Below are 13,728 nucleotides of genomic sequence, written 5' to 3'. Positions count from 1 at the left end.
GGTATTTGGCAGTAAGTTGCTACTTCTAAGCCAGGGCTGAGGCAGAACTGCATGCAATATACCAAACAGCCCGGTTATCACATCCAGGGACTGCCGTTCCGTTATTATTAGAACACACCTCACCATGCTTGGATAATCAGGCCTAATTATTCACGCACCAGAAGTGCGTCGCTCACTTTCGAGGATTCTTCAAGCGTAAGACAAATTTTACGATGAAAATTTACTTTCCTCGCTTTGTGTATCAACTTTTCAGCAACTCATGCTGGAAATTCACGACTTCAATTTTACGAAACGTTTATTCAGTTTAAAGAAAAAATTAATCACACATTTCTCACGAGGACATTTTGTCAACTACAACGAATCTTTCGTGAGATTTGAGAATGCATTTCTGAGAGTATGATTCATCAACATAATGTGTTAATTAATCATGTTCATTTAAAGTATTGTAATGATTAATGTGTTACTTCATCTTGTTTCATTAAAAGCAAACACCTTGTGAATTTTCTTTGCACAGTGCTTCATAAAATAAACAGTATGGTACGTGTTTCATTTTTATCGCATCATCAAATGCAAATCCAAAAATTAAAAAAAAAGAAAGGAAAAAAGATGTGGACACCACTTAAGTTTTTTAAATGCCTGTTAAATAATACACATGAAATACACCTCCAGCTCAGTCATTCAATCAGAGGACTGCAGTGCTAATAAGTGCTAATAAGCACGAAACTTGCAGTCCTCTGATGGAATGACTGAGCTAACGGCTGGCGGTGCATTTCATTTATTTCTGCCTTAGCCCTGGCTAATGGGCGGTAACTTACTTGAAGATTCCTTATATTCCATATAGGTAACAACTATAACACATTCACCCAGGGTTGCCAACCTTTATTCGGACAGTAATGTGTAGTAAAAAAGCGGTAACTTACTGAAAACACACATGCTTTCATAATAAAAACTCTTCATCAAAATCTGAAAACCGACATGCTTACAATGCAATTGTAAAAAGGTATGGGGAGATGTGATCATTAAAAAATACTTGCCAAATAAGTGGAATATTCACTAAAATGTAGAGATGGCAGGGATGAAAGGACGATTGTGTATCCTTCGCCCAAAATGCTACGGATCATCCTGAAATACAAGACCATTCTTCCAAAATGGAGGTTAAAAAATCGCTAAAAATCCTAGAACAACATTTCCGAAACCATAAAATGTTCAATTTGTCAATTTATCCCAGTTAAAAAAGCGAAAAAAAAAAATCATAAAAACAGAATATAATAGAAAATAAATAAATACGCGTAATATTCATATGTACACGTAAGTACCTTTAGGTTTTACGAAATGAATAGTAAACACTGATTCTAGGGTTGTCAAATGAAAAATTTAGGTTAAAATCTGAGTGAAAAACTTTGGATTCATAAACATTACTGCCATTAAAAAAAGAAAAGAAAAAGAAATGCATGGTTGGAATTTTATCTAACTACTATTATAAATGCGAAAGTTTGTCTGTATGGATGGATGTTTGTTACTCTTTCACGCAAAAACTACTGAATTAATTTTGATCAAGCTTTACAATAATGTAGCTTATGCATCAGAATAACACATACGGTAGTTTTCATCCCTTTATGGGGGGCAAAACCCCCCATGGGGGGTGATAAAATACAATTTTCGTATAAATTCTCTAATATGGGGACGAAAAAATGCTTGGACATATTAACATTATATATCCATCAAAAGCTCTGATTTTTCTGCTGAAGGTGGCACCTGTTTGAAATTTCTAAGTAGAATAAAAAACAAGTTATGAGCTTTTTAGTTCCATGTTCGAAGGCTTTTCTCAACTCAATACAGTATTTAGTATCATCTCAACTCCCTGTCGATAGCGAAAATTGTTGTATTGTTGACTAGATACGCAAGGTAAGCAAATAATACATGGATTTGGCTGATTATTTTCCAGTTTAAAGCAACTTTGAGGCAATTAATGTTTTTTTTTTAAATTAATTTGTGTCGACTGGGTATTTGATCGACCAGTAGGAATCTCGCCAAACATTTTTTGCGGAATTCATTTCAATAGCTAAGGCATTAGGCAATTTTTTCAATTGTCGCTGTTTTTGAAGCTAAAGGCTACGCAAAAATGTTTCTCAGTTTTCACCATGTAACCGAAATACCACCATTTCTTTAATATTTCTTTCTTTAAATCAGTTGTTAATCATGTAAAATAATCCACCAACTAAATTAATTAAATCCATAAACAGCACAAATTTGCGCACAATTTCAAACAATTGCCAAATTTTACTACTTAATTTTGGAAACATTTGGGGTAGCATCATTTTATGGTCACCAGCAGTATCTCAGTATTTGGCGACACTGTCTCTTCGTTGAAAATGAGTAACACACAGTTTTACAAAGTAGGGAGGGGGAGCCTTATCCAAAGTATCCCAAAACGATTACCGCAAACTTGGTAATATTTTTAATCGCAGTAAGGGATTACGGGCGGCTACATTTTTTAAAAGTTTGTCTTCAATAGCAATATAGAGAAGATTTTAGAATATGTTCAAAAAAAAAAAATCTTTTTAAACATGTAAAGTTTAAATTCATATTTTGGAAATTCCTCAAATTTGTATAAGATTAAATGTCGTTTTTTCGTTTCTAAAAGAGTACTATTTTGTTCTTCATACTTAGTGCCATTTTACTTTTATGGGTAAGGAAGAAGCTTGATTTTAAATCACGTCAAAGCGGTGTGTTTTGAGTTATTTCAGTTACAGAAAAAAACGAATAAAATTAGCGATTGCTTCTCATACAGACCCAGGCAACGCCGGGTATTTTCTTCTGGGTACAATAACACTTTTACTAAGTAAAGAAAGTTATTAAATGGAGTCTGTCCCTACCCCCAATTACCGTCGAGAAAAGATTTATTTTTCGCCAGGAACAGCCAAATACATGCAAAGCATTTTCTTTATAGCATCTTCTTTTCGACATTAAAAATCATATCCTATGAATATATAGAATGAGCAAACATTTTACGCAGTTTTATAAGCTTGGCAAGTCTCTGGCGAATGAATGGTACTGTGGTTCTTTGCGAAAAATAATGGATTTGGATTCATTATTTTACAATTTACGCTGCTTTTAATTGCAAAAATAAAAAATGAAATTATACAAAATGACATTTTAAAAACTTATTCGATAGGCAGAGTTATTAAAACGCGGTCAGGATGAGTGTTCAAAAATCCTTCCGCTGCAGCCATTGCAAAAGTTGCATTAAAATGTAAAAATTTCGCCAAATTAATTTTGGTAAAAAGATCATTACATACTATGTATAAGGTATTGAAGTTAAAAATTAATCCGCCAAATTAGTGAAACAATACGCTCAAATAACATTAAAACTACTATTGAAATGTAAATTAAATCGCGAAATCCATTTTTTATCTCCAGTCTCATCAGGTGACTACGTTAGCGCATTGGCGAATTATTTTTAATTTTTTTGAAACTTTTAATTTCCTTTTTTTTTTTTTTGTATGTGTTTTTAAGGATTAAGGATGCTAATTAGGATTTTGTGGAGTCAATGTCCCTACTTTAATGGCGACAATGGAGAATGTTCTTTTTTTTTTTTAAATTTGTTTTTTATGCTATCAGACCTGTACTGATGAAGATTTTTGGAATCAATTAGGGTAAAGACCCCAGTAATTGGCACTTTAAGAGTTTGTCCTTAAACTTACCTCTGTGTTCAGTACTTAGAAAAAAAAATACTCTCTTGCAAATATTTTTGTCTCAAAGAGTGCACATCTGTGCATCTATTTGGGTTCACTAAAATCAAAAATATTTTGAATCGATACTTTTATAAAAAATATGTAATAAAAAGTTACCAAAATCCCCAGTAATTGGCACCTGATACCCCAGTGTATGACACCTTCGTGATCCAGTAATTGGCACATGTTAATAGAACTGGAAAATCACTTTATTTTTTACTTTTAAATTACATACAAAATTTTATCATCATAAGAAACATGAGTAATGATAATGTAAAGTAGGTAATCATTACTAATAATAAAGCAGAAAGTCTCTCTGTCTGGATCTCTGTCTGTCAGGATCTCTGTCTGTCACGATCTCTGTCTGTCAGGATCTCTCTCTGTCCGGATCTCTGTCTGTCAGGATCACTGTGACGCGCATAGCGCCTAGACCGTTCGGCCGATTTTCATGAAATTTGGCACAAAGTTAGTTTGTTGCATAAGGGCAACCTCGAAGCGATTTTCTCAAAAATTCGATTTTGTTCTTTTTCTATTCCAATTTTAAGCCCATTTTTCATATAAACATTTGATAATATGAGGAAGAATGTGTTTATCTTTCTACTTCTTTATCTTTTACTAATAATAAACCTGGAAGTTTCTCTGTCTGGATCTCCCTCTGTCCGGATCTCTCTCTGTCCGGATTTCTGTCTGTCTGTCAGTATCTCTCTGACGCGCCATAGCGCCTAGACCCGTTCGACCGATTTTCATGAAATTTGGCACAAAAATTAGTTTGTAGCATGTGGATGTGCACCTCGAAGCGATTTTTCGAAAATTCGATGTAGTTCTTTTCTCTATTCCAATTTTAAGAACAAAAATTATCACAAGATGGAAGCGTAAATTATGAAAATTATCATAACGTGGAAACCGCAACATGGGCACAAGCCAATTGGCGAGATACGAAATTATCATAACGCGGAACCGTAACATGGGTACAAACCAATTGGGGAGAAAATTCGCCACACAGGCGAACCAAACGACCCTTTTAATTTTTCTATTACAGGCAAAGCCGTGCGGGTACCACTAGTTTTATATAAATTAATGCTAAATCACTCTTCTTCATGTTGGAAAAGTATTTTAGAGAAATAAAAACATAAATTTGGAATGTTCCATGGAAAAGATATTGAAATTAATGCTGTTTCATCCTTCGGTTTACAGTTTTGATTTTACGAATGCCACCCAAGTTAGGCTTTGCCCCCAAGTATAGTTAACAACTCATATAGCATATTTTTTTGCATAAGTTTTCCTCTTTTTATTTTATCAAATGCAACAAGTCGGTTTTCTTTTCTCTTGAAAAACTACCCCGCTGCAGGCGGCATTGAGATATCGAGAGTGACGAATGGGGGTTAGCGAGGCAGATTGTGCAGAGGACGGAGCTCCCAGTATAAAATTAATTTACTGACTAACTTTCATTTTGGATTTTTTTCTGGTAAAAGTTACTCCAATTGACAAAAAGCCGCAACTTCAAAAATTGATGATTTTGATGCTTTTTTTTTTTTTTTTGACAATTACTGTACAAAAGCTATCGATTTCAATTTCCGCTTTATCATATTCGTAATCTACGCAAAAAAACTGAAGATAATGACATTTCACTCAGCTTTATCGCGGAAATGACGCTATTTTCCCCAATACTTGGCGCACATGCCAATTACTGGGGACTAGCAAAATTGAAGCACTCCAGTAAAATGGCACCCCATCATTATTTTAAAATTCCAAATAGGGACGAAAATATACTTCTACACAATTAAAGTAACACCTTTTAACTAAACAAAAACTTTTGACAACGAAGATTTAAAATATATTTTAAGTCATATTTTAATGGATTTTATGTGCATTGTCTTCCCTTAAGCCAGAGAAGAAGCTTTTGCAACAAAAATGGACTGATTTGACACAAGCCACAATTGTTTCTCTTTCCTACGAACTGCTGTCATTTAGTAACATGAATTGAAGTTATAATCTTTAAAATTAATGTACATTCAGTTGGTATATAGCCTTCTTTTTTAAAAAAAATTGGATACGAGTTTTTTTTTACGACATTTTTGTTGGAAGTGCCAATTACTGGTACCAGTGCCAATTACTGGGGATGTTACCCTACGACGGAGGTCTTCACAGGGAGATGTTGTTTGAAAACGTTGATATCACCATTCTCATAGAGACTTAGGGAATCTTTCTCTTTCCGAAATGAGAAGTTTTTTTGTACTATTGTCCTCATTTAAATGGGAACTTAAAAAAAAGAAAAAAAACTGTTGTGCTTACTCTGATTTTAATGATATTTTTACTGTGAACTTTCTGGTATTTTAATCAGGACCGTTTAAGTTATTTAGAAACAGTTGATTTCCTTCTGATGGGGGTTTTAAAGGTTTGATGTTCTCATTTTAAAGGGACATTATTATAATCAGGATGTGTAGTGATCGTTGACCCTATTTTGGGACGATTTGCCCGGTAAGAAGCTATACAATAATTTAGATAGCCGGTGTAGCGCTGGACATCACTTGAAGGGGATCGGGATTATAAGGGAAATTTTTGACTTTATTTAAGAATTGTTTACCTCACTCGAATTGGAATTTTTGAGAATTACCCAAACTAACTTCTTTACAACTCCTGAACGTTCTCCCGAGTTATGGTGTGTAGGGGTTTTTCTTGGGTGTCTTCCCAGTTTCGCAGACATTTCATTTGCATCCCCCCCCCCCCCGATTTTTAGTTTTAATCATACCTTTTGACATATTAAAGTGGGGAGGCTATTTGAAATGTCGGCGAAACTGGAGACAAACCATTTTTTGGTAACTATTTGACCTCTGCTTCTGTTGATCATTAACTTCAATCGATTGAAAAAAAAAACTACATCAACGTAAGCGAAGCTGCGGGTAAAAGCTAGTAAATCATATTTTATGAGCAAAGATACATCTTACACAATTAAAAACTGAGCCTATAATATGTATCTGTATGTGTGTCCTGTCCAAGTTACTTCTCCCGAATGCCAGTGAACTGACCATCGAACCAGGTATCGATGGATTTGTAATCTTCCCGTCTTTATGTTTGGCTATTTAACACAATCCTCCGATAATAATTAGCGGAGATATCAACTAAAAACTATTAATTTATGGCACTTAGATTTCGAAATAAAATCCCTATTTTTCGAAGGCTTTCCTCCACTCAAATTATTATTTAGTGCTTCGTCTCAACTTTCCGTAACAATGCTTTTTATTAAAATTTGTAGCGTAAAGAAAATCATTTGAGAAGAAAGACCTGTTGGCATTCCCCCCCCCCCCCCCCTCTATTATGAACAAACAAAAATTCTGGCTTTTGTTTTAAAAGGCTTTTCCTGTTATCCGGGGATTTAAAATGTTTCCTTTTTGGTTCTTTTTCCTCATTCTGCAGCAAAATTTTACTGATTTTTTTTCTTTTCTTTTGTTCAAGCCTGATTGATGAACACGCGTCACCTTGACATAACTTTTATTTTCGTGGTAGACCGAGCAAAGTCGGGGGCGACACAGCTAGTAACAAAATAAAACATGATCCATTTTCACAGTGAAGAAATATTGATACCACTGTCACGTTTCAGAGAAACCCAATGAGGAAGATTCATTAAACTTGATTGAAAAAAAAAAAAAAAGAAGGAAATTATATCAGCGTAATAATATCACAATGATTTAGCATCCCAGACGTGCCCCTTGCAAGATTCGAGAGCAGTTTTTACTTTTAATAAGAACTTTGACCACGTTACTCATGTTAAAAAACTTGAAGTTGTCCCTTAAGTTGCCTCTTGTTGACCTCACAAGGGAGTAATTATTGTTCAATCATCGTAATTGAACAATCACTCTGTGGGAGTTTTGGTGTATTTTAGTGACTTCTAGTCTGCGGTAGATCATATCACAGCAAAAACCACATATCAAATTTAATCGCTTGAAAAAATACTTTTCCATCTACATTTACTACTGACTACTTTTTATTTTAGGAAGGGGTATATGTTTTGCAATATGTTATACAAGTGACAAGTAGCAGAGAGCTGTGTTTCTCAATCTCACTATAATCCTATATTAATAATAATAATAGTAATAATATAATATTTGAATAATAATGGTGATAATAAAACTCTAATAATAACAATAATATCAATAAAAATGAATACTTTAGTAGTAGTAATAATAATAATAATAATAACAACAATAATAATGTTATTAAAAATTAAAAATGATGATGATGATAATAGAAAAAAAAAGATACTAAATTAATAATAATAATAGTAATAATATAACATTTTAATAATAATGGTGACAATAAAACTCTTATAATAATAAAAATATCAACAAAAAATACTTTAGTAATAATAATAATAATAATAATATAATTAAAAATAAAAATATTGGTGATGATGATGATTTTGATAATAATAGTAAAAATATTAATGATACTTAATAATAATAATAACAATATAACATAATTCTATAATGACAAAAATAATAATACCCTAATAATAATAATAATGATGGTGACAATAATACTACTCTAATAATAATTGATGATGATACCTACTACTACTAATACTAATAAGAGTAATAATATTAATAATAACAATAATAATAATAATAATAATAATAATAATAATAATAATAATAGAAATGATGATAATAACAATAATAATATAAATAATAATAACAACAACAATAATGTTATTAAAAATAAAAAATGATGATGATGATAATAGAAAAAAAAGATACTAAATTAATAATAATAATAGTAATAATATAACATTTTAATAATAATGGTGATAATAAAACTCTTATAATAATAAAAATATCAACAAAAAATACTTTAGTAATAATAATAATAATAATAATATAATTAAAAATAAAAATATTGGTGATGATGATGATTTTGATAATAATAGTAATAATATTAATGATACTTAATAATAATAATAACAATATAACATAATTCTATAATGACAAAAATAATAATACCCTAATAATAATAATAATGATGGTGACAATAATACTACTCTAATAATAATTGATGATGATACCTACTACTACTACTACTAATACTAATAAGAGTAATAATATTAATAATAATAATAATAATAATAATAATAATAATAATAATAATAATAATAATAATAATAATAATAATAATAATAATAATAATAGAAATGATGATAATAACAATAATAATATAAATAATAATAACAATAATATTAATAATATAAATAATAATAACAAGAATAATAATAATATAAATCAATAACAATAAAAACAATAATAATAATAACAATATAAATCAAAAACAATTATATCAATAGCAATAACAGTAATAATAACAATAATAAGTTATTAAGTTAGTGAAACGGTTTTAAACGCTGTATTATACCCTTCAAACTGAAGTCAACTTATTGAATTTTAGGAAACTTTGTGTTTAAGTATCCCAAAATAGCCCCCCCCCCCCCATTTTTAAAAAACTTTCCTGATTTTTATAAAACTCACTTATAAACAGTCTTTCTAAATCGTCTTGTGGAAAGTTCTCATTTGTCTTTTACGCTCTTTGTTCCCTCATTGAGCTCTGACAACTTTAAAGCAAAGTGACGAAAAGCGTAGAAAGGTAAACAAAGTATCACAACTACTTCATTATATTATTACAAAAACATTCAACGGTGCATTTCTATGTTAATAAAAAAAATGAATCTTTTTCACTCTCTTAAACAAAAACTTATGCAAAATGAGACACAAGCGTCATTATGTTTCCAACCTCCCAAAGCCCCTTTTATTCGGGGGGAGAAAAAAAAAAGATCAAAGTAGCCGCATAGCAAATACGCACCCCTTACTTTCATCATACCACAGCTGCTACTATGCATGACGCATAGAAATGTTTAAGGGTATACACGAAAAAATCAGAACCCCCATTAATGTTCCATTTTAGCACTTTTTTTTTTTTTTTTTCAGAAACCTAATGAGAGCACAAATTCCATAGTTTCCTCTGTATCTTTTTTTACACTTTGATGGAAAGGTTTTTGATAATGCCTCCCTTTTTGTCACCCTCTGTCACAGGGGTCGACACTGTACAAGTGAGGTCTTATGTCGGGTTGCATATTTCAGTGTCATTCCGTCGCAGTGCGTTCATTGAAAAGGATCTTTGAAAAGAGTTCCATACTGAATACTTCTTCGCGGATGGAGGAACAAGCGGATGACTTTTTACCACTAATCTGAAGCCCTTTGGAAGCTCTTTTAAACAACGTATGGGCGTATGATGATATTTACGAGTTCGTTTGTAGAGTGAGTATGTGTTGGGAAAAAAAATGAACCCTTAGAAAAAAATTGGAACTGAATTTTAGAAATGTATTTGTGACTAAAATAAGAGTGTAAAGGCATGCGTGAGGTCTGGGTTCTATTGAATCTTCTGTGGTGTTTTAAGGGTTTTTTTTTTTTTTTTTTTAATTCAAAAGGTTTCTGTTGATATTACCAGCTAAAACTTTGTGTGTTTTTTTTTAATTCGCAATGTTTTCCCGTATCGAAATATCTAAATAGAGTAAAATTCCGATTCAACGATTGTCAAGAAACTGGAAAAGTTAACGTTAAATCAGGGGTATCGTTAAATCGAGGAGCATAGATATTCAATGCAGTCAAATCCGGACCAGTGAAATATATTATTAAATTGAGGAAATGGTTAAATCCCAGTTATACTGCAATTGAATCAACTAATTCCCAACTTTGAATAAGCGAAGGTATTTTGCTCGAAAGAATATGGTTAAACAGACATATTTTCTGAATTTCTTCAGCTGCAGTAGAATTGAAAATGTTTTTTTTTTTTTTTTTTGCAACTAAATGAGATTAGAAAAAGTGCATCAAATATTTTGGTTTAATTTTTCGAATAAGTCAAAATTTCAGACTCAATTTGAGAGTTTTCGTTTTCTTCACCACAATTGAGTAGTTACAGGGAATGCTTACCATTCGGAAAGTTTTTACAGTAAGCTGCATAAACTAAGAATGGAACAGGCGCATCTTCATTCTTTCTCAAATGCGATAACGGGGCCTCCTCCCAGGGCCGCGCCAAGCCTGATCGGCGCCGTCGTGTAAATGTCTTTTGAACGCCTTTATGCAGTGGCGTTCAAGCAAAATATAGTTATCTCCTGGCAGTGGCGGCGATTCGGGGGGGGGGGCAACCCCCCCCCCCCCCACTTTTTATGGTTTACTTTTTTTTTAAAACTATTTTATGAATCAAAACTAAAAATTGTATAAAAAAAGAGCAGAAATGTCAAATTTTTCAGAACATAATTATTTGCTTTAATTTGTATATCTGTTTATGAAACATTATTTAACGCAAGCAATAACTTTTGGTTTATGTATTCATTGTTTAGACATTAGTAAATCAATTGTTTTACTTAAACAAGTCATACTTGTTTAATGAAATTACTACCAAGTGTTCGTGATATCTCAAAATACTTTGGGATAAATAATGTAAGTCTAATTCATGTCTTAGTGTTTCTTCGGGGAAAGTTGTGTACAAAATTCATCAAAATCTTAATAAAAACGAGAGTTGAGTTGTTGGATTTACATCTATTACCACTGATCTGCTCTCAAAACCAACCCTAGCAAAATTTTGTCCCCCCCCCCCCTCTTTTTTTGCACTTTTTTTTATATTTACTGCTATTTAAAAGTCCTATGGCTTTCAGTTGTAGTTTTTTTTTGCCCCCCCCCCCTCCTTTTCAGTACCAATCGCCGCCTCTGTCTCCTGGGGTCAGGTTTTATAGACAATTGTAATTAGAAACAAATATGTTTGACATTTAATTTATTAAAAGAAAAACAATCTGTAAATTTTGTATTTTGGGACATAGTGTACGTTTTTACTGCATATCTCGAAGTTATTTCGAGTATGGATGGATGTAAGGGATGGGCGATTGAAATTGACTATTAGAATCTGACTTTCTCTTGGAAACCTCGCATTGAGCTGCCGTTAAAAAAGAGATTGACAGTTTCAGTTAATGAAAGCATTTTCCCCCAACAATAAAAAAAAATCTTGGAATGTGATCGAAATAATTATTGCTGTTGCTAGTATGCAGCTTAAATTTCTAATGTTTGATATACTCCCCTGAAAGCAAGATGTCTATTTCTGGACTTCATTTTGATCAATATGTGGTTTGTTTCTGAAGAAAATATTTCAAAATATAAAAAATTGTGAAAAACCCATTTTACCGAGATAGTTGGCTTTTTCAAGTGTGCCTACCCGAAAAAAAACGGGCGGTTTTTTACAGGCTGGACCTGGTGGGACAAACCCTGCCTCTGATAGGCTGCGTTTTTGGAAAAAGAAAATATTTTAAATATCAAAGCTATATAAAACAACGCTCTAAATATCTAATTGATGAATAATTATTCGAAGTGTTATGCCTATCAAAACATGACAACGGAGTACTGAATAGATTTCTAAATTGTAGAGGATACTTCCCTTCATTTGAAGCATTTGTGATCTGTTGAGCTCGGTACCCTTTTGGCTCTGGCGCCGCCGTGCTTCGCTCGACTTTGCACATAGGGACGGCGCGCCCCTGCCTCCTCCGATAACGTATTATTCCACTTCCCTTGAATTCATGATTTGAAGAAAGTTTCTTTATGGTCACAACACTCTAGCTTTATTGGTTTCCTACCGCAGCTCACTCACATGTGCCCTTCGCGCAAGGTTTCAGTATGTTGCGAAAATCCTCATACATCAAACATTGCAAAACGTATTATGCTCACCGAACAATAACAACTACCCCCCGCATAAGAAATCTTAATATATAAAAATCTTCTGTGCGGAGGTTTGTCACCATAAGGCTTTTAAACGGCCGGACCGATTTTGATCAAATTTTTTGTGTGTAATTAAGTTGTGGCAAGCATGGTTTCGAAGCGCGATGGATCGAATCGGAAACGTTTTTGTTAATTAATTAAGTAATTTAAACATTGGATGGTAATATCTCCAAAATGATTAATATTTATTTTAACCTATTGTTGAGCGAGAATTGAAATAAATATTTAACCCGTTGCCAAAGGACAATAAGAAAGCCAGCTCTGCTTTTTGTAATGAAATTTCCCACTGTGACATGTCAATAGAGAATAGATAAACGTAGAGAGAGTGAGTGAAGCCTTCATTTTTTGAAAGCAAAGATTTTAGGTCCAGTGATATATTTTAAAGTAAAGTACTGGAAGAAATCGGATTTCTTTCACTAGGCTGACGCAAAACGTGTATTTTTCGTCGTAGTTAAACCATGTGACCCAGTCGGTGCTTTAGGTTTTCCTAACCAAATGATCGGATAGTACCGTACATAACATTTGTTTCTCGGTTCAAATCCATCTGAGTTTTGGCACCAATGGCAAAAATACTTTAAGGATTATCAAACTAATCAGTACATTATTAAAGGAAAAGATGGTGGAATTTGAAGACGAAATAAATTTTTTTTTCGTCCAGATAAATTACAACAGGGTAGTTATGTACACAATAGGTCAGTGCAGTGGAAGATTTTTTATCTTTGGTGGAAAGCACAAATTAGGCAAATATATGAAGTTTTCGTTCCAAAGATGGGACTGCTAATCGGTCGGAGTTCGCTCACTGATCGGCTGGATTACGGGAACTTGGTGGCATGGCGACCTTGGCCATAACAATACAGTTGCGTGATTATTTGTTTACTATTGTTAATGTGATTTATTGTATCTTTTGTTCATTTGGTGAAATATTTTAAATTGCAAATAATTGTTTTTGGTTTTTAAAGAGTATTTAGTTTATTTAATTGAAGAAAGTGTTTATTTTACATCGAGAGGGGGGAGGGGAGTGATTTTTGCTTATTCAGGGAACTTTTTTTACATTTATCATTTTTTAAACTATATCCATTCGAATGTTTTATTTTTCTTTCATATGGGGGACGTTGCAGCGAGATTTCCCGTTTTTACTAGATGGGAAAGTTATTTTTTTATACTTAATATCTGAGGATGATTTTTAT

The sequence above is a fragment of the Uloborus diversus genome, chromosome 6 (genome assembly GCF_026930045.1).
Source record: "Uloborus diversus isolate 005 chromosome 6, Udiv.v.3.1, whole genome shotgun sequence".
In the NCBI taxonomy this organism is placed as follows: domain Eukaryota; kingdom Metazoa; phylum Arthropoda; class Arachnida; order Araneae; family Uloboridae; genus Uloborus; species Uloborus diversus.
Note: the sequence above shows the minus strand (reverse complement) of the source record.